At 39.3% G+C, this 21,524-nt stretch overlaps 2 long non-coding RNA genes across 2 annotated transcripts in view; one reads left to right on the plus strand and one right to left on the minus strand.

The window, feature by feature from the left end:
• The window catches only part of LOC137502417 (uncharacterized), a 61,726-nt gene extending 47,171 nt beyond the window's left edge, over positions 1–14,555 (plus strand). The window contains exon 4 of the long non-coding RNA XR_011018781.1: positions 14,391–14,555. This is a non-coding gene — a long non-coding RNA (uncharacterized lncRNA). The remainder of the gene's footprint in view (positions 1–14,390) is intronic.
• A 226-nt stretch (positions 14,556–14,781) lies between these two features.
• The window catches only part of LOC136882109 (uncharacterized), a 35,271-nt gene continuing 28,528 nt past the window's right edge, over positions 14,782–21,524 (minus strand). The window contains exon 3 of the long non-coding RNA XR_010861094.2: positions 14,782–16,134. This is a non-coding gene — a long non-coding RNA (uncharacterized lncRNA). The remainder of the gene's footprint in view (positions 16,135–21,524) is intronic.

A 21,524-nucleotide genomic window follows, 5' to 3' on the forward strand; every position in this document is an offset into this window, starting at 1 on the left:
TTCTTAGAACTGCCCTCAAAAGACACGACTTGATTACGTGAAAAATGATGAGGTCCGATCTAACCTAGGTCTAAATGAATCTATGGAGGAAAGACTTAGGTCATCTAGACTTAAATGGTTTGGGCACGTTAAACGAATGACTAGCACAAGGTTACCATGTGCTTATTTGGAAAAGAGAATACTGTAACAGGTAGAAGACCAGCTGGAAGACCAAGAAGAAGAAGACGTGGAGAAAAGAGGATGGAATTGGGAATCTGTCATGGACAACAAAATCTTGTTGAATAGGCAACTTTGGAGGACACTCATTTTCAAACACCCTACCCGGCTCGCTGGAAGGGCAAACCGATGATGATGATGATGATGATGATGATGACTATTACCTTACCACCTGCAGTAATGGAGGCAATCAGGCGTAGGTATTTAAAAAGTTAGTTGCAACTGAACTGCTGTCAAGATGTGTGGGATCAAACACTCAAAATGCAAATGAGTCTTTGAACTCAAAAATATGGAAAATTTGCCCTAAAACTGGCTTTTGTGAGAAGAAAATAGTGGAAATTGCTGCAAATGATGCAACTATCACATTCAATGATGGCATGAAGAGTAGGCTGCTTGTTCTGAAAGCATTAGGGGTAGAAACTGGAACATTTTATGAACTTGCTCTACGTGATGAAGATGAAATAGGAGTAGTGACAGCAGAGAAAAGGAAACGTCAAGCGACAAAAGGGGCAAGAGAAAGCAAGAAGAGGCTCAGATTGGAAGAAACTGCACAGAAATCAGAAGTAGAAGGCACAATGGCACAACTTATGTTGCAGGGGCATTTTAAGTTCAGTAGCAAGGTTAATGGTACAAGTATGTAAGATTTATGCAAAAATGTTGATCGCTCATTTTCTCAGAGTTAAGATTTTAACATCCATTTTAATGATAACTCACAACTAATTGACATACACTAATGAAATTTTGTGTGTATATTTTTGCTTACTATGTCTACAAAATTATGTAAATTCATAACTCTCTCTGAGATAGTTTCTTTTTAAAAAATGTAGCAAAAATATTGTAAAATCTTGATATTTTCTTTTCAATACAAAAGTAAAAATATTATTTGTTAAGATATTGTTGAAAGTACTTGCATTTCTAGAGGGATATGTTTTCAGTAAAATAAAATTAACAGAACCTAAAAATGTTGAAAATTACAGTAGTTATCACTAAAATGCTGCAGTCTTGTATGAAGAACAACCACCATTTTGAATTTTGAAAAAAATATGCAAATTATTTTTTAAGACAATGGCAATACTGTTTTGCATATAAAGTAATGCCAGTGTTTCATGTGCACAAAATTTCATTGATGTAACTGTGATGGTTTTGAAAGGGAAAAAATTGATAATTGTTAAAATTTTACCGTGGTAACCTTGGTAACCTGTACCAGACCCCTTATTTTACAACACATCTGCCACACACAAAAATAATATTTTCCTGCTGTTCCTACACATACTTCGTGAAACCACATCTGGCATAGACCGCGCCGAATCCACGATCCCATTCGTGCAGAAACGTCACTGAAATAGTCAATACCAGTACCACAAAAGCACATATTGTAAGTATATATTGTCCTTATCATTTTTTATTTTATTTTTTTGGACGGGGTTGATGTAGAGCCTCATTTCCCCTCTATCTTGGACACCCCTCTATAACCGAAGCTGGTCAGGCCTGAGGGTCATATCAAGTCTATCCTGTTAAAAGTGCTAAATTGCCTGATAAGGGTTCAGCCATCATGAACGTAATACACAATGGGCTTAGAGAAGTAGCTTGAGAGGGTGTGTTTTCCCTGTAACTGTATCTTCCTCATTCCACCTGGCATTCGAATAAGAAGCGAGAGAAGTCGGTAACTTACGAGAGTGCGAGGGTAGACGTTGCAGAGGAGCCAACTATTACAGATTGTCCGTAATTATTATGCATTTCACCTCACGATTACGGTCAAAGGGGAAATTATTATGGAAAAGCTGACATTATCACGAAAAAATAATTTTCTACGGAAAAAAAAAAGAAAAGAAGGAAAAATGTTCAATCCTTTCGAGCCTTTCTCCTAAATCATCCCTGTTTCAATGCTTGTGAGTTGGCAACGATACTTATTCAATCGTGAGTTCCTTTTGCTACCCATAAACGTTGTAAAATTCATTGTGAATGAGGGAGCTCAGACGCTGCTCTTTTCCACTATAAATGCTTCAGTAAAGTTGTATTCCCTGTGTCAAATGTACCTGACAGTTGACGGTAAGATTGAGAAAGAAGTGAGGCCTACATTAAGCACATCTGCCCTGGAATCGCTTATGGTTCAGAAGATGAAAATGTCATCAGAGTGGGAAGGATGCTTCAAGAAAAACTACAGTGAAAAGCAGCTGCTGTGTGAGAAATAAGCTACAAGGAATATTTTATCACAGAACTAACAGGTTGTGTGCAAATGTTATCATGTAATATGATATACATTTGAGTAGATTGCTAGAGGGAAGGGCAAAAGGGGTGTCATTATCAAGAAGGAAGGAGCGTGCTTTGGACTTGACTCTAAATTTTTCTCAGGGGCGGAGGGCAATTACTGATGATCCGCTTCAGAGGTTGGCACCTCTGGCATTGGTGCCTCGCATGTGCCTATCTCAAGTCTCAAAGCCATGGTTTCCCATTTTCACACCAGGCAAATGCTGGGGCTGTACCTTAATTAAGGACACAGCCGCTTCCTTCCCACTCCTAGGCCTTTCCTATCCCATCGTCGCCATAAGACCTATCTGTGTCGGTGCAACGTAAAGCTACTAGCAAAAAAAAAGTCTCAAAGCCTGACAATAAACACCTGTTCTGTCCATGATGACGCTTGCGAATTGAGGTGGTGTTGTGAAGTCTGAAAGTGGTTGTACAGTTGTGCCTTTTTACACATTTACTCTAATTATAAGTACTGCATAATGAACAGTTTATTAATAAATGTGGATCTAATTTTTCTGTCGCGACTGATGTTTGTAATGAGTACAGTATCTGCCATACCTAAAAGCTGCCACGACTTCTCGTCAGACACAGATAATATCTTGTGTTTACTGTGTAATTTCATCATCTCATAATGTATGTATAGTGCTACCGTACTGATATGTGAAGAAAAAGTCAGACCCCTTTATCTTAGGCACCCATCTAAGTTGAATTGATAGTTTGAGAACCAAAGTTATCAAACATAAAACAGTAATTATATTTAATAATTATGTCTTTGTATATGTCGGTGGTCTCTTTAACCTGTATTGGTATGTATTGGTGTCTGGAACTGGAAACAACCAAGTATCTGGAAATAGGAACAAGTCTGTCCACCATTCAAATTTTGCTCCATGATCACACATGCCATGACCTACATATTACCACCCCTTACATTGCCTGGTTAAACCTCTCATCTTCAGTACTACAGATTCTCTTAGTCTCCAGTTGTACATTTTCTCAATTTAAGTGAAACGAAAGATCAGAATAAATATACAGTCAAGGAAAAGTATAGGAGGCGCATCGTACCGTGTTTCTTTTGATATTGTCAGGAGCAAGAACCGTGAGAGTCCTGACATTCACAACTGTTTCACTCTACTGCAAGAGGGTGCTGCCGTCTAGTTAACTGTTTTGAAAACTCATCTGACACTTATTTCAAATGTAAACCACAGAGCACGTTACAAGTGTCCAGAAATAGGAACTGCCCGGGTATTGGCCCCCCCACTACCCTATATCAGAGCGACACAGGAGCTGTTCACAGTGGGAAGAGATTCTGAGTCAGTAGATCAGAATTTTGTGATCTGTCCTGCAATCATCAATATTTCTTGTGGTCTTGGTGATCAGAACCTCTTTCTTACCACATTGCCGGGTGGGGACATGCTAGTGCTCGGAGAGTGGGTGCATCCGAGTGTCTTGAAACGAGGAGGTAGCCGGAACAGAATATTTGGTGACAAACAGCTCGTGCTTAGCACATAAGCCAAGAATCATTTCCCTATAGCACGTTTGCGCATCATATTTCCCTCATACCCTGAAATCTGGCATTGTAATCACCAAGGAATAACATTTTGTCCTTATGATAATTTGCTATGGAGCTGGTAGCTGTGCGGTTTGGGTCACGTATCTGTCAGTTCGCATTCGGGAGATAGCGGGTTTGTGACCCCACCGTCAGCAGCCCTGAAGATGGTTTTCCGTTGTTTCCTCAATCAACGGCATGGCCACTTCTTTCCCAATCCTATCACTTCGTCACTATAAGACGTATCTCTGTTGGTGCGACGTAAAGCAACTTGTAAAAAGAATGCACTGTTGATGAGTATGCGCAGCTGGTGACACACAAAATTGAACTGAACCTACTTTTGTCTTTTGTAGACCTAATCTGATATACAAACCTTGTCCAGGTTGTGATGTTTTACTCTATCTGACCACCATTGCTCCTCCTTAACTGTGTTCCAGTCCAGGTTTTTTCTAATTTTGCTATTCTTAATTGTTTCCATTAGGATTTTCTGCACACCAATAGCAAGAGTTATGACTGTTCACATGACCATTAAGATGAAACTAGTCCTCATCCGAAAAGAACGCAAGCTGTGGGTCGAATAAACGATCATTCAGTGATGCAAGATACCACTCTCAATATCTCAATCTTGTGGCTGCATCAGCAGGTTTTAAACAGTGGGCCCATGTAAACCTGTACTGTTTGATGTGCAAGAGTTTAGTAGTGCTGTGTGCAGAAGAAACTGAAACCCCTACCTGTTCTGCTAATTTTGTGACTGATTTATTCAGTGACTGTTCAAGATTTGCACCAATGTCATCTAGCTTTTCCTCTGCTAAAACTGTTCGTGTGCGCGCATGTTTTTTATTGAGCACTGAGCCAGTAGTTTCAAATTTATTTACAAATGCGTGAATCTGTGCTCATGAAGGTGCAGTTCACCAGAAAATTGCTGAACAAATTTATCGCATCCCCGTCGAGCCGACTTGTAATTAAATTAACTTTTACATTTATGATAATACAGTGTTGCAATGATAACCATCTCACCATGTTAACAGCTGAGATTCAGACTGGCTACTGGTGCTAGGTCGAACACATGCACGCTCCTTGCAAGGTCAAGAACTAAGCGCACGCTTCCTGTGTAGCTGCTTAGGTCTCAGAGTAGAAACGCCACTGAATGGTCTGGGTTTATAAGAGAGACCCTGTATTCTATAGTGTCCATCAAAGGTAACTTCTGGCAAGGCTGTTACATCTAATGATCGTTTCACCAAGAAGTAATCAATTACTGTCTTTGTCCTTCTGTTTCCCCATCCATATCTTGTAATTTTTCTACTATTCTTCCTCCGAACCCTGTTTTTGCTCACATGTAACCCATTTCTCACACAGAAATCCACCAACTTCTCTTCCTCTTTCCATATCCAAAAGGTTCAATTATTTGTTCCATTCCTTTTTCTGTTACATCCCACCATTGCATTAAAATCTCCCATGACAGTCACTTCCACATCCCTTATTTCTCTCTCCCCAGTGTCTCCAGGAATTTGTCGTCATCTTCTTGTCTTACCAGTGTAAATGATCTGTTATTGGCCATTATAAATTTTCCAGCTAACTCATTCCTGGTTGCCAGCGTTTCGCCCCCGTGTGCTAGGTTGGGCTCGTCAGTTGGTACCTAGCACAACTACCAAGACGCATTGCTAGTGCATACCGTGGAGGCCACTGCATAGGCTACTTGAAGTCACCGGCAGTGCCAATGCACTAAGAGAGACTTTGTCTCACTACCAAAAATTGGTATTATAAATTTACTCATTCGGGACAAATATTTCAGATTCCCTATGGGAATCAACATCTATATCATCTGATGGCCAAGCAGGCAACAATTTTTGGTAGTGAGACAAAGTCTCTCATAGCGCATTGGCACTGCCAGTGGCTTCAAGTAGCCTACGCAGTTGCCTCCACGGTATGCACTAGCCATGCATCTTGGTAGGTGTGCTGGGTACCAACTTACGAGCCCAGCCTAGCACACGGGGGCGAAACACTGGCAACCAGGAATGAGTTCGCTGGAAAATTTATAATGTCCAATAACGGACCATTTATATTGGTATTATAAATTTACTCATTCGAGACAAATATTTCAGATTCCCTATGGGAATCAGCATCTATATCATCTGATAGCCAAGCAGGCATCAGTTTTTGGTAGTGAGTTAAAGTCTCTCATAGTGCATTGGCACTGCCGGTGGCTTCAAGTAGCCTACGCAGTGGCCTCGACGGTATGCACTAGCCATGCGTCTTGGTAGGTGTGCTAGGTACCAACTGACGAGCCCAACCTTGCACACAGAGGCGAAACGCTGGCAACCAGGAATGAGTTAGTTGGAAAATTTATCATTTCCAATAATGGACCCTGTATATTGGTATTATAAATTTACTCATTCGGGACAAATATTTCAGATTCCTATGAGAATCAACATCTATATTTTCTTGTCTTTGCGTCCTAGTCTGAGGTGCATACACTTGGAAGAAATCCTTTACTCCATTCTCTGACCTTACCTGTATCTTGATTATTCTATCATATCACTTATGTAGTCCACTTATCTAGGATGTTGTTGGTTACTATCCCTACTCCATTCTTTGCCTTATGTCCTCCACTCCAGTAGAGAGTGTATCTCTTCCTCACCTTCTTTCCTTTTCCTCTCCGTCTAACCTCACCGAATCCCATCATTGCTATATTCTCCTGCTCCATGAAACCAGCCACCTCTTCTGACTTTCCACCGAGTGACACGAGGCTGAGTATTGCCGCCTTCATAACGTATTAAGTATGAGGCAAATATTTGAGACTACGAACAAGACTATCATTTTATTTACAGGTAAAGAGAGGAGAAGTAGAGCTGTAAAAGCTAAGAATCTTTGTTCAAAATTTTTTAATATTCTCTCACAATACTACTTTACTATAAATAAATAAATTTCCACTTCAGTAACTTTTAAATTTGTATTCTCAAAATAATTCGAATTGCACGAACATCCTCTCAGTGTAAATGAGATGACATTGTGAGTGATTTCAAGTAACATAAAATGAAGATATAAATGGCAAATGGCTTTCTGTAGGAATATTCTGAAATGATCGATATGCAGACCAGTTCTGGGAAGCCAAATTATGATCTTTTTCTCATACATTGGTGTAGTATAGTCACACGTCAAACAATCCCATTATCATCATTTGATCACTCAACAAATTATAATGAAAGCACTGTTTTAGGATATCACAGGCCTGTCCAAATCATAATTTGAAACAAAAGGAGCTATTCTAGATTACAGGTATATTCCTGGTTCAAAGAGTAACTAGTCTAATTCTTGGTAGTATAGAAGAAACTTCTTTAAAAGTAATATTTAAAGTATTGTTATTTTTTTATTTCCCTGTCTCTTTTGGTGGTAGCCCTCCAAATAATAAGGAATTAAGCTTCAAGAAAAACTTGATTTGGAAACAGAATAATCTGCTTTTGTTGACAATTTTGAATTGAGTTTCTGTAGTTAACAACCTGGTTGGAAGAAGAATTTGAGAAATCTGTTTCTGTGCTTAATGCTGACTGGTTTCAGACGTTCTTTTAGTTTTTCTTCCTTCCAGTCCTTCAAGTTCTCTTGATTTATTTGTTCATTATAATGGTTATGTCTGAAAGGTTCTTATGTTCCTACATTGTAATGAAGTTATTCAAGAGAATTTAACATTTTATAGCAAGTATGGACAACTTTCTTGAAGCAGTATGTAGATACAGAATTTTAAATGTTCTTAAACTGAAAATATAAGTATGTCCGTGGACTGCTTTGCTACAGAAGTATATTTATTATATTGGATCCCCGAAGAAGTATGAATAAAGTCTTTGGCTAATTTACTTATTTTCTTTCTCATTTAGCTCTTTGGTTAGAATTTGTATTATTTTACAGAGGATATTGTCTCGATCTTATCTCAAGTGTTGAGGTTTCCTGAAAAATAGCCCAGAGCGGAGCTTTGAAAAGTAGGAAAGATCATAATATTAAGATAAAGTTGGAATTCAGGAGTACAGATTGGGGCAAATATTCATTAATAGGACGGGGAGTAAGGAATTGGAATAATTTATGAAGGGAAATGTTCGATAAGTGTCCAAGTTCTTTAGAAACATTTAATAAAAGGCTAGGGAATTTGCCACCTGGGCGACAGTCCTAAATGCAGATCATTGATTTGGTTTTGAAGTGATCAACATAATTCAGTTTATTCTTGGGTGTAAACTTATCGTGGCGAACAATATCGCTGGTTTTGATCTTCAAGTTGTTACGTTGTAGTCCACCGTGTGACCCTGTGATTATATGAATATCTTGGAAATGTAGATACGTTATCAGTTTTCTCCATTACAGAATGGCAGGATTATGAAAGGGATTGGGCGATGTTGAATCCAATCCTAACAGGCTACAGAATATGTCAGGATGAAAGTAAATTAACTTTGTGCATCTGTATTTGAAATGTGTTGCCAGCATTCAATTCGATTTTATCGCTTGTTTCAGTAAATGTATGCAAAAATTAAAGAGGAAATGGGGGATGTTCTGCTGAACATTTTGAGATAGGAAACCTACGGTTTAAGAAGAAAGCATTTAAGGAGATATGAGGTTAAATAGGGCTATCACTATCACAAATGTTGGGATTATTTACAGCTACTGGTTTTCCGTGGTTTCCCATTTTCACACCAGGCAAATGCTGGGGCTGTACCTTAATTAAGGCCACGGCCGCTTCCTTCCAACTCCTAGGCCTTTCCTATCCCATCGTCGCCATAAGACCTATCTGTGTCGGCGCGACGTAAATCCCCTAGCAAAAAAAATTTACAGCTACATTTTACATGTATTTACAGTATTTACATTCAGCTTTATATTACTGTATTTTCAGTTATTTCCAGTGGTGGCTAGTCAAATAGAAAATTAGGTTTTTACAAACAATTCTTAGCAGTAGGTATAATATGGTATATTAATTTTTTATAGACAATATATTTTGCACTATCTGCGCAGTTATCAATCCATTTTTTATTTAATCTTTGCCCTTTTGGCAGCCTCCAAATGAAGAGAGCGGAAATAAATACATATATATTAAGTAAAATACTTGTCAGTTACTAACTGCGCTGTTGGCATGTACAGGTGTCACATTTTAATATTGAATCTATCGAGTTTATGGTTGCCTTGACTGATCAAAATAAAGAAGTCTATATGAAAACTCAATTGACTGACACCGATTAGGGCCTAATCTGTACTTTTTCTAAGCCAGTACATACACAGTGATTCACTACACAGTAACTCAAACCAGTCTTCAGCAGTTTAAAGACTGCAGAGTAGCAAATGATATTGCAAGAGACTGAAGTCTAAAACAAAGATGTACGAGTTGGTACAAAATCTGTAAAGATGGTTTGGTTACTCGAGTTCTGAAGAAAGAGTGCATTGGATGTATGCACTTCCCAAACGGTAAGATCTCCGTAAGGTATGATGTCACCATGATTCACGAATGCATGAAACCTGTCACAGCAAGGGCACAAGACCGGTGTGCACATGCGAGCAATGCTGGAAGTTTGAAGTGTAGAATGCAGCTGATCAGAATTCTAATTAGTAAGTTAGATACCGAGTAGTTAAAGAGTGGCATGGGTCCCAGTTCCAGATTTAGGATGTTCACGTGCACTTGTGCTCTTGTACACAAGCTGCCGCTGGTTATTTCTGTACAGTACCATATCATTGATAAACCTGAGATAACACACCATTTAGTACCTTATCAGTTGCTCAGAACAACTGCCACTAACCTAAGCATGACATGACATACAAGTTTCTTCTGCACCCTTTCGGGTGTGTTTTAAATCACATCATGGGCGACTACAATCCTGGTAACTAATTCCATGTCTGTGTCCGCTGGGGTCTTACACATAAATTTTAGATATCCCCATACCAAATAATCAAGTGGATTCAAGTTGGATGACCTCACTGGCTAGGTAATAGGGCCTCCCCTTCCAATCCAGCAACCAGGAGATGTAGCATTGTTGTGAGTGAGGTGATGCACCGTCATGCAGTAGCCATATTGTATTGTGAACAGCCAAGTGTATGTCTTCCAACAGCTCAGGCAAAACTCATTGCGAACCGCAGGTAATCATGGCCATTCATATGAGCAGGTTGTTGATTAGCCGAATGAGACCGTCTTTTATAATGACAGCCCAGATTTTCACAGCAGAATGTATTTGGTGGAGTGACTTGATCATAGTGGTTTCCTTATCCCACACATTGCTCTTCCAGTGAATGAGGTCTCGACAGTTAACAGCACGAATTGTAGGGAATCCGGTCGATCATTCCATTGCTGAAGCAACCACCGACACCATTTGACCCTTGGTGTAAAGTCAGTCAAATGCAGTGGGTGGTAGGGTTGTAATTCCTGTCCGTGGATCACTTGCCAGGGCTCATTGCACGTATAGCAGGACAAGTACTTGTTCCCTACAAAGCTGGGTGTGAGAAGGGTCCTCATATAGTTGCAGCAGAACAGTCATCGCATTCATCAAACTTCAGAAATAAACTCTCATAATGATGGATGATGCCTGTTGGGAAATTGTTCCTATAGAGCCTTTCGGCAGAGAGGACTTTGCTACGTACTTTCCCATTCACAAGGTGAATGTCTGTCAGCTCTGTGAAACTCTACCAGTACTAGGCCATCGTTTTGTATGACTCCATATGGTATGAAAATATATATACCAGTGATTGATACCAAGTTCTGTCATATGACAATATCTTCCTGTGAGTGGGGACGGTAGAATAACACCCACTGTATCTCCTGCGTGCCGTAAAAGGAGGCCCAGGGCCTCTGAACTTCGGAGCGCGGCTTGGCGACCACGGGGCCCTTAGCTGAGCCCTGGCATTGCTTCCAGTTACTTGCGCCAGGCTCATAGCTTTCATCTATACTATCCGACTTCCCTTGGTCAACTCTTGTTTTTTTCCAACCCCGACGGTATTAGAGCACTCAAGGCCTAGGGAGTTTTTCATTTTCACGCCCTTCGTGGCCGCTGTCTTTGGCCGATACCCTCATTTTACGAAGTGTCACACCCATTCCAATTTTTCTCTCTGATTAGTGTTATATAGACGATGGCTACCCAGTTGTACTTCCTCTTAAAACAATAATCACCACCACCACTCATATGACAATATAAATACTATAAAACAGGGCCACCTTGTGGACAGTAGAGTAGGTAGTCTTGAGGCTGTTTAAACCCAGCTCCTTGAGCTGCCTTCTCAGACAAGAAGCTCCCTATCTCAAAATGTTCAGTACAGTAGGGTATCTCCTATTTCTTGTTTAATTTTATACAATAATAAGACCCCCGTGGACACAGGCATGGAATTTATTGCCAGGATTGTAGTCGCCTGTGATTTGAAATGCTGCAACAGTATTTTGTACATCAGTGTCGTGTTGTTGTTGTTGTTGTCAGGCGCAAAATTATACCTTAACTCAGATTTGTCGATGATGTGGTACTGTAACAGTAATAGCCATAAGTAATGTAAATAAAATACCTCAGATTGATGTGAAAACTAAATGTCAGTAATCTGGAAAATAGTAATAAACATGTTTAAGCTGGCCTCTCAGGCCCTAGGCTCTCAAAATGTTTAGTAGAGCATCTCCTATTTTGTGTTTAATTTTTTGCGCGCTTGTACTGAAAACGTAATGTATGAATATTGAGTGTGGCGGTTCCTCGCTAAGGCAGGTATGGCCAGTGCACGTAGGATGTTTGAGATCTCGTACCTGTCATGCCATTATCAACAAGAACATAAAACTAGCTTTATATGTTCACTCCCTATTACAATTTGAGGATCATGTTTAAATTTTCAAAGTTTGTGTTAAAAAGAAAAATCTATTTATTGCTGAACTTTTACCCTAGTTATTTGAACTCTTAGGGTAGAAAAACGAAAATATAAATTTGAATATAATATAGGGGCGTATTAATTAATGTTGTTGTGCAAGTCAGTGATCAGAAAGTTGTCCATACTTGTCAGAAATTGTTAGCGTTTTCTTTTTAATTTGTATTATCTTGTAGTATTGCAACACTTGGAAGTGGTGAATCATTATTGTTTTAAATGGTATTGATAATCTGAACCTTTGGCAAGTTCTTAATTTTATTAACTAATCTTGGTTCAATTTATGACAAATTATCATAAAATCTTTAAATTTAATAATACTAATAAAACCAATTGCAAATGTTTGGACTTGTTAGGAAGCTTGACTGAATAGTGCAGTCATTTAAGAGTAGAAGAGACCTACTCTAACAGAGCAGAGTTGGCCGTGTGGTTGTGAGCTTCCATTTGGGAGATGCTGGGTTCAAATCCCACAGTACCGGGCGAGTTGGCCGTGCGCGTAGAGGCGCGCGGCTGTGAGCTTGCATCCGGGAGATAGTAGGTTCGAATCCCACTATCGGCAGCCCTGAAGATGGTTTTCCGTGGTTTCCCATTTTCACACCAGGCAAATGCTGGGGCTGTACCTTAATTAAGGCCACGGCCGCTTCCCTCCAACTCCTAGGCCTTTCCCATCCCATCGTCGCCATAAGACCTACCTGTGTCGGTGCGACGTAAAGCCCCTAGCAAAAAAAAAAAAAAAAAAATCCCACAGTTGGCAGCCCTGCAGACAGCTTTCCTTTGTATCCCATTTTCACACCAGGCAAAGGCTGGGGAAATACTTTAATTAAGGTCACAGCTGCTAAGGGATGATAAACATGCCCTTTCAGTATACTGTACCGGCCCCGCGGTGTAGGGGTAGCGTGCCTGCCTCTTACCTGGAGGCCTCAGGTTCGATTCCCTGCCAGCTCAGGGATTTTTACCTGGACCTGAGGGCTGGTTTGAGGTCCACTCAGCCTACGTGATTAGAATTGAGGAGCTATCTGATGGTGAGATAGCGGGCCCGGTCTAGAAAGCCAAGATTAACAGCCGAGAGGATTTGTCGTGCTGACCACACAACACCTCGTAATCTGCAGGCCTTCGGGCTGAGCAGCGGTCGCTTGATAGGCCAAGGCCCTTGGGGTTTGGTTTGGTTTCAGTATACTGTATTGTGCCAACAAAATCAGTGTGGTCTAACTAGAGAAATAATGGTGACATTTTAAGCTGTGGTAAAATTAGAGTGGTTGATAAATATTTTGCTAGATTATTTCTTCACTAGTGAGCCTCCGTGACTCAGGCGGCAGCGCGCCGGCCTCTCGCTGCTGGGTTCCGCGGTTCAAATCGTGGTCACTCCATGTGAGATTTGTGCTGGACAAAGAGGAGGTGGGACAGGATTTTCCCTGTCATCTTTCTTTCCATCAGCACACTCCAATATCATTTCATCTGTCAGTCATTAATCATTGCCCTCGAGGAATGTGACAAGCTTTGGCAGCTGGTCCTGTCCTTGCCACTAAATAGGGGCTTCATTCGTCCCATTCCTGACCCGGGCGAATGACTGGAAACAGGATGTGGATTTCATTTCTTCTCTAGTGGGCAATTGTGTGCATTATATTTATATTCACACTTCCAATTGTTGGCAGTACTGCTAAATTTAATGTTTTAATAATGGCAGGAGCTGATCGTTGCAGCTGCAGAAACATCTGTGTGAAGTGGTTCAGTTGAGATAACGAAACCCTACCAGCCAAATCTCTAAGGTTAAATATTACGAGAGTTGCCTCGAATAATTTTCAGACATCACACAGTGAATATTGAATCTTCACGACCGCATTGTAATCGAAATTGATTTTTAACCTATTAGGTAGTATTACGTACATGTAGTACGCGTTGAAGAGAGAGTCGTTAAGTACACAACAAAAATGACCAACCGGACACCAGTGTGATCCAAACCCACAATTTGTTGGGCAACCCCCGCAAAATCAGGAGGTTGTGGGCTCGGATCCCTCTGGTGTCCGGTTGGTCATTTTTGCTCTGTATTTAACGTCTGTTCAACATGTACTACATGCACGTAACACGACGTAATAGATTGAAAGTCAATTTCGATCACCGGGCGAGTTGGCCGTGCGCGTAGAGGCGCGCGGCTGTGAGCTTGCATCCGGGAGATAGTAGGGTTCGAATCCCACTATCGGCAGCCCTCAAAATGGTTTTCTGTGGTTTCCCATTTTCACACCAGGCAAATGCTGGGGCTGTACCTTAATTAAGGCCACAGCCGCTTCCTTCCAACTTCTAGGCCTTTCCTATCCCATCGTCGCCATAGGACCTATCTGTGTCGGTGCGACGTAAAGCCCCTAGCAAAAAAAATTCCTATCGCACAGTGGTTTCTGCAGGTGCTTCGATGATGTGTATGAAGTACTGCTATTGCACAGGTGGGGGAGTGAAAATGCTCTCTTCTTGTGCAATAGCAGTGCAATGTTGTGTGTTTAGTAATATTAATTTTTCTGTATTTTTTTTTTTTGAACAGGAAAGTCTGTGATTCATAAAAGTTTCAACGCTGAACCTGGACACTTGAAATGAGGTGTTGGACTTAGGGTATATTTTTAAGCTGTTTTTCTGTTGAAAATAAACAAATTTTTCAGAAATTTCATTATTTTTTTGGAATTTTTTATACATTCAGCAAAATTTGCATTTTTTTTCAATAGATGTGTTTATTTTTCACAATTGCATTGAAAATTATAAGGAAATAAATTAAGAAAAAAAAAACTAAGTCCAAACTTTTGTAATTTTTGGTCATTCCAAATCAAAAACCTGAAATGTTAAAAAGCAAAATATGATTTGCTATATAACAGTGAAAGGAAAATATAAGGAATGTATAAGGACAAGTCATCTGTTATTTCCATCCTTTATTACATAATTTTCTCAATGTTACAATAGTAATACAATTGATGATCAAAGCTGAGGAAAGATTACAATTGCTTTGGTTTTAATGTGCCTTAAACATTGTTTTTCTGTAAATTTCCAGATAAAGACTGCACTATAAAAATTGCACATTCAGTAGCAAATAGGAAACAGTTGCCAACTTTAGATTACAAACAAGTGCCTTATTTGAAACCCTGGCATTATGAAGCTGAAACACATTTGAGGAGACTCTCAAACAGCATAATGTACATCAGTCAATCACTACTGATCTGCATTTAGGGCAGTCACCCAGGTGGCAGATTCCCTATCCATTTTCCTAGCCTTTTCTTAAATGATCACAAAGAAATTAGAAAATTGAATGTAATGTATGTAAAAAGCACTGGGAGCTATAAATTATGCTACACAGGGTTATGAAACTACATAATCCAATTGAAATAACTCCTGAATTGTTAGAACAAAATATTGACATTTTGTTCTTTCAGTAATGATACCAAGCAGCTCACAATTAGATTTACATTATTTCATGGTGTCAACATTTTCAGAGGTAATGGTACCAACATTGTTTTCTTAATTGGAACTACACTTTTTTTATACAGCCCTAAACTTACCAACATTACAAATTCAGCACCATGATTGTTTTGAAAAGCAGACAAGTACTCCAAGTAAATAAGATTTATTCAATCAGGCTTCTTTTGCCAGCTTGAATAATTTACATTTTCACCAAGTACTTGTCCAGTTTTCAAAATAATCCAGTGCTGAATTTATGTTTGCAGGTTTAAGGCTAGCTATACAAAAGGGCATATTTCAATTTAAAAAAAAAAAAACAAAGTACACCCTGTCTATGTGCTCACTGGTACCACTACTGAAAGTGAAAACAGAATGTCAATATCTTGAACAGTGTAAGAGTTATTACACAATTGTTCCATATTCTGAACTTCATATAAGATGCCAAATAGGTAATGGATCAATTTCCAATTATAGCCTAATGCCAATTTAAAATTATAACAGTATGAATAGTCCAGCAATAAAAACTGCACCAGTTACTTATTTTGCATTTAATTGTTTAAAAATCAATTTTTAACTATAACATTTACTGCAAGTAATAAATCATAGAAAAGTCTTTGTGCCAAAAAAAATAGTCCTTCCCAATGTTAACCAAATTGTTATCACCTAGTTATAAGAACAGGATCACATTGTACAAATCAGTGTTCTGAAACTTTCTTGAAAAACTGTACTTATTGTCATGAATGCACTATTTTCTTGTCTTGGTTGCTGAACAATTTTCTAACAGCCATAGAAAATCTCCATCTGTTCCAAGCAGTACCATACAGGAAAACAGGTCTCAACAACTGCAAACAAAAAAGGAAATATATTTGAAAATGTATCCCTTAAATTGTAATACTTATAATATTACTTGGTATATAATACCTACAGTATACATCCCAACAATCGCACCAATTAGAGACAAAACTGTTAAGGTTCATTTAGACAACAGTGACATGTCATTAGAGTGACCAAATGCAAATAGATTGAAGGACAAAACTATTTGAAAAGAATTTCAGTGCCAGAAAAAGGACAAAAATCCTCCATTGAGAGTCTGAATCTAGACTTGCTGTAAATATTCTAATTTTCAGATGCTTAAATTTTATCTATTTCCATATTATACAGTAAATTCTTACAAAATGTGAACAAAACTAATTCACACACTTTGATGATACTTTTCTGAAGATTCAGTTGCCCTCAGGAGTTTTGGAATATGTAACATACTTTAAATACATACATGTAAATGCCTTTAGATTATATTGAACCATCAAGGATTTTCACAAATTCTATTTTGAAACAATTCCAATTATCAGTTCATTGTGCTGAAATATATCAAAATAGTATTTCTACATTTGCATTGTGGGTTTGTACAGAAAAAAATATTCTGCCCTTGAGAACTTAATCAAGACAATCTAACTTACTACAGTGAAGAAATGGAAAAAAATAAATGACCTATGGGACAAAAATAAAAACAAGCCAAAGAAAGAAGCAGTGACATCTTCAGATTGGAAACTGAATACAATTGCTTAGCCACACATTAGCTAGAATCAAAATATACCCAACAGAAAAGTGTACCATCTGCAAAATTACTGGATCAGTGATGGACTTAACCTACTTCAGCACACAGGACTCAACCCAACAAAAACAAGGCAATTTACCAACCCTATGATACATCTGTACTTATACTGTTATCTAAAGGCAAACTTTGTATTGGAGTTACTTCCCAAATAGGTTACAACAGTTTTAATAACAAACTACAATCAACTGACTAACATGAATTGAAATACTTTGCTCATTTCTGACTACAAGGCAACTTGTTAAATTCAGGATCATTACTATTGTCATTCAGGGATTGTTTGAAATTGCAGAACTGATCAACTCATTTCTCAATTTCAAAGAATTTAGACTTAGCTTGCAAATTCAGAATACATTTTGAACTCCACGATCAAAATTACTTTCAGCACCATCCATTTAAAGCAGGCTTCCTTTAAATCCTCGTTATTTCCCGTCGCTTGTCATGTTGTCAGCTGTCGCACATTAACATAGTACTGTGATGGGGTATTGCTGAGAGAAGCATGCAGTGTACAGTGGTAAATACTGTATTCTTATCACAATATTTCTCTTAGGCACTTAAATAAGCAATGATGTGGGTAGATTTGTGGGGGAATTAGGACAAGAATTATGACAAGTGTATTCACCATATGAGGGTGCAGATGAGGATGAAGTTTTATGAAGCATTGAGTGACATGGTCAGCATCAGCAAAGGATAAAATAGTGCTCATGGGCAATTTCAATGCAAGAGTTGAAAATAGAACTGAAGGATACAAAAGATTGATTGAATGATTGTTGTTTAAAGGGGCCTAACATCAAGGTCATCAGCCCATACTGGTACAAAATGAGATGACAAATTAAAAGACCAAAATCCTCCAACCAGAATTCAAAGCATGGGGACAAAGAATTAATGGATGGATTGATATGAAGTTAAAACAATAAGTGGATCCAACCCACAGTGTCTCACATGCACAGAAGCTGGCATAAAATAATAGTACAGACCAAGGGACTGCTTCTATAGCACGATGCTGAATCCATTAGAATATGCTAGTTCTCGAAACTGGTCCAAAATCCAGGTCATCTGCCCTCAATGATATTTATCGCTAGAAAAGTACAACCATGGTATTTCCTATGCTGCACTACTAATCAAAAGTAGCATAGACTCGCAGTATACCATGCATTATGGTACAACTCACAGGTAATGAAATTCGCACATGTATTACAGACCTAATGTGTTTCGCACATTGCAGCACCCATGACAGGCAACGCAAACCTACGGTGTTCATCACCTAAGTGTACTAACCACAGGGACTCTACTATCCCGTGGTGTTCCTCAGAGTGGGTACTAAGCATAGGCAAGCCAGAAGCATGAGTTCCTTCATCCCATGGTGTCACTCATAATGCTATTAATCACAGGTATTGTAAAAGCCATCATGCCCATGTTTGCTACTAATCACAAACCTATTTGGTACTGAACATAATGGTACTACACACAAGTAAAGGCAACCCATGGTGTTCCCCATGTGGTGGTGCTAATCACAAATAGGTTCTTGGTTCAAATTTGATTATCCCTTGGTCACCCCTTTTAGTCACCTCTTACAACAGGCAGATGATAGCATGGATGTATTCTTCATCTGTAAACCCCACCCACAGGGGGTAGGATAGAAAAGGGTGATTGGTAAATGTGGGGAAGATACAGAAGCTAATGGGAATGGGAAGCATTTGCTGGACTTCTGTGCTACTAGGGGTTTAGCAGTTACGAATACATTCTTCAAGCATAAAGCTATTCACCGCTACACATGGGAGGCTAGGGGTACCAGATCCATAAGAGACTATATCTTAACAGACTTCAAATTCAGAAAATTTGTTAAGATTGTGCAAGTTTTCCAGGGATTTTTCAATGATACAGACCACTATCTGATCTGTAGTGAACTAAGTATCTCTAGGCATAGGGTAGACAAAGTGAAATCTGTCTTCAAACAGATAAGGGTAGAAAATTTCCAAGACAAGGAAATTAGAAGTACATGGATCAGATTAGTGAGAAGTTTCGAACAGTAGACAGTAAGCAGGTTCAGGATATAGAATGAGAATGGGTGGCATACAGGGATGCTGTAGTAGAAACAGCAAGAATACCTAGGAACAACTGTGTGTAAAGATGGGAAAAGGCAAACATCTTGGTGGAATGATGAAGTGAAAGCATCTTGTAAACATAAAAAGAAGGCTTATCAGAAATAGCTGCAAACAAGGGCCAAGGCAGACAGGGATTTGTACATAGATGAAAGAAACAGAGCAAAACAAATAGTTGTTGAATCCAAAAACAAGTCATGGGATTTTGGTAATAACCTGGAAAGGCTACATCAAGCAGCAGAGAAACCTTTCTGGATAGTAATAAAGAATCTTAGGGAGGGAAAAAGGAAATGAACAGTGTTTTGAGTAATTCAGGTGAATGAATCACTGGAGAGGTGGAGGGAATATTTTGAGCATCTGCTCAACATAAAAGGAAATCATCTTGGTGGTGTTGCGAACAGCCAAGCTCATGGGGAGGAGGAAAATAATGGTGAAATTACACTTGATGAAGTAGAAAGGATGGTAAATAAACTCCATTGTCAGAGCAGCAGGATTAGATGAAATTAGACCTGAAATGGTGAAGTACAGTATAGCAGGAAGGCAGGGATGAAATGGTTTCATACGTAGTGTGTTCAAAAAAAGACCGAACTTTGTAAATTGCGCGCAAACCTCAACATTGAGAGAGTTGTGACTGTGGTGGCGCCTAGCGGCAACTTCTAACAACAGACCGCTGCTTTCCGCATTCCATTGCCTGCATTATCAGTTGAGTTAGAGCCTCTAAAGAGCCTCTGAAGTGATTGCATGTCACATGTTCATTGAATTCTATAATGAAACAGCTTGAGGAACGTGTGTGCATGAAGTTCTGCTTCAAAGTTGGGAAAACGTTTGTGGAAATGTTGAAGCTAGCATACGGGGAGGAATGCACGAGTCGTACACAATGCTACGAGTGGTTTAAACGTTTCCAAGACGGTAGAACGTCTGTCACTGAAGACGAATGAGTCGTTCAAACATCAAGGTGATGATTGTATTTTTTGATTGGAAAGGCATTGTCCATGACGAGTTTGTACCCCGAGGCCAGACAGTGAAGAAAGAACTGTACCAGAATGTTTTAACGCATTTGAGAGATGCTGTGCTCAGGAAGAGGCCTGAACTGTGGGAAAACAAATCGTGGATGTTGCACCATGACAATGCGCCAGCACATGCCTCTCTCTCGGTCCGCAGTTATCTGGCAAAACACCAAATTCCTGTTGTGCCCCATCCGCCCTATTCTCCCAACTTGGCTCCAGCAGACTTTTTCTTATTCCCCAAATTGAAAACCACCTTGAAAGGACATCGTTTCCAAGACATTGAAGAGATCAAGGAGAATGCAACAAGGCAACTTCGCACCATCAAAGAAAGTGCATTCCAGGAAGCATTCCAAAAGTGGAAGAAACGTTGGCAACACGCTGTTGATAGTGCAGCGGACTATTTTGAAGGGGACAGTCTGTGAAATGATGTAAGCTACATAATAAAGTTTGTCTAGCCACAGTTCGGTCTCTTTTTGAACACACCTCAGAGTAGTAAGATTAGCATGGAATGTTGGTAAGGTACCTTCAGATTGGACAAAAGCAGTAATTGCACCTATCTATAAGCAAGGGAACAGAAAGGATTGCAACAATTATCAAGGTATCTCATTGATTAGTATACCAGGCAAAGTATTCACTGGCATCTTGTAAGGTAGGGTGCGATCAGTCATTGAGAGGAAGTTGGATGAAAACCAGTGTGGTTTCAGACCACAGAGGCTGTCAGAATCAGATTTTCAGTATGCACCAGGTAACTGAAAAATGCTACAAGAGGAATAGGCAGTTGTGTTTGTGTTTCATAGATCTAGAGAAAGCATATGACAGGGTACAGAGGGAAAAGATGTTTGCCGTACTGGAGGACTATGGAATTAAAGGTAGATTATTAAAATCAATCCAAGGCATTTATTTTGACAATTGGGCTTCAGTGAGAATTGATGGTAAAATGAGTTCTTGGTTCAGGGTACTGGCAAGGGTTAGAAAAGGCTGTAATCTTTCACGTTTGTTGTTCGTAGTTTACATGGATCATCTGCTGAAGGGTATAAAATGGCAGGGAGGGATTCAGTTAGGTGGAAATGTAAACAGTTTGGCCTATGCTGATGACTTTGTCTTAATGGCAGATTGTGCCAAAAGCCTGCAGTCTAATATCTTGGAATTTCAAAATAGGTGCAATGAGTATGGTATGAAAATTAGCCTTTGAAGACTAAATTGATGTCAGTAGGTAAGAAATTCAACAAATTGAATGTCAGACTGGTGACAAAGCTAGAACAGGTCAATTTCAAGTACTTAGGTTGTGCATTCTCCCAGGATGGTAATATAGTGAGACTGAATCAAGGTGTAGTAAAGCTAATGCAGTGAGCTCACAGTTGCGATCAACAGTATTTTGTAAGAAGGAAGTCAGCTCCCAGACAAAACTATCTTTACATCAGTCTGTTTTCAGACCAACTTTGCTTTACAGGAGCAAAAGCTGGGTGGACTCAGGGCATCTTATTCATAAGTCAGAAGTAACACACATGAAA

Source organism: Anabrus simplex, chromosome 10 (genome assembly GCF_040414725.1).
Source record: "Anabrus simplex isolate iqAnaSimp1 chromosome 10, ASM4041472v1, whole genome shotgun sequence".
Taxonomy (NCBI): Eukaryota; Metazoa; Arthropoda; class Insecta; order Orthoptera; family Tettigoniidae; genus Anabrus; species Anabrus simplex.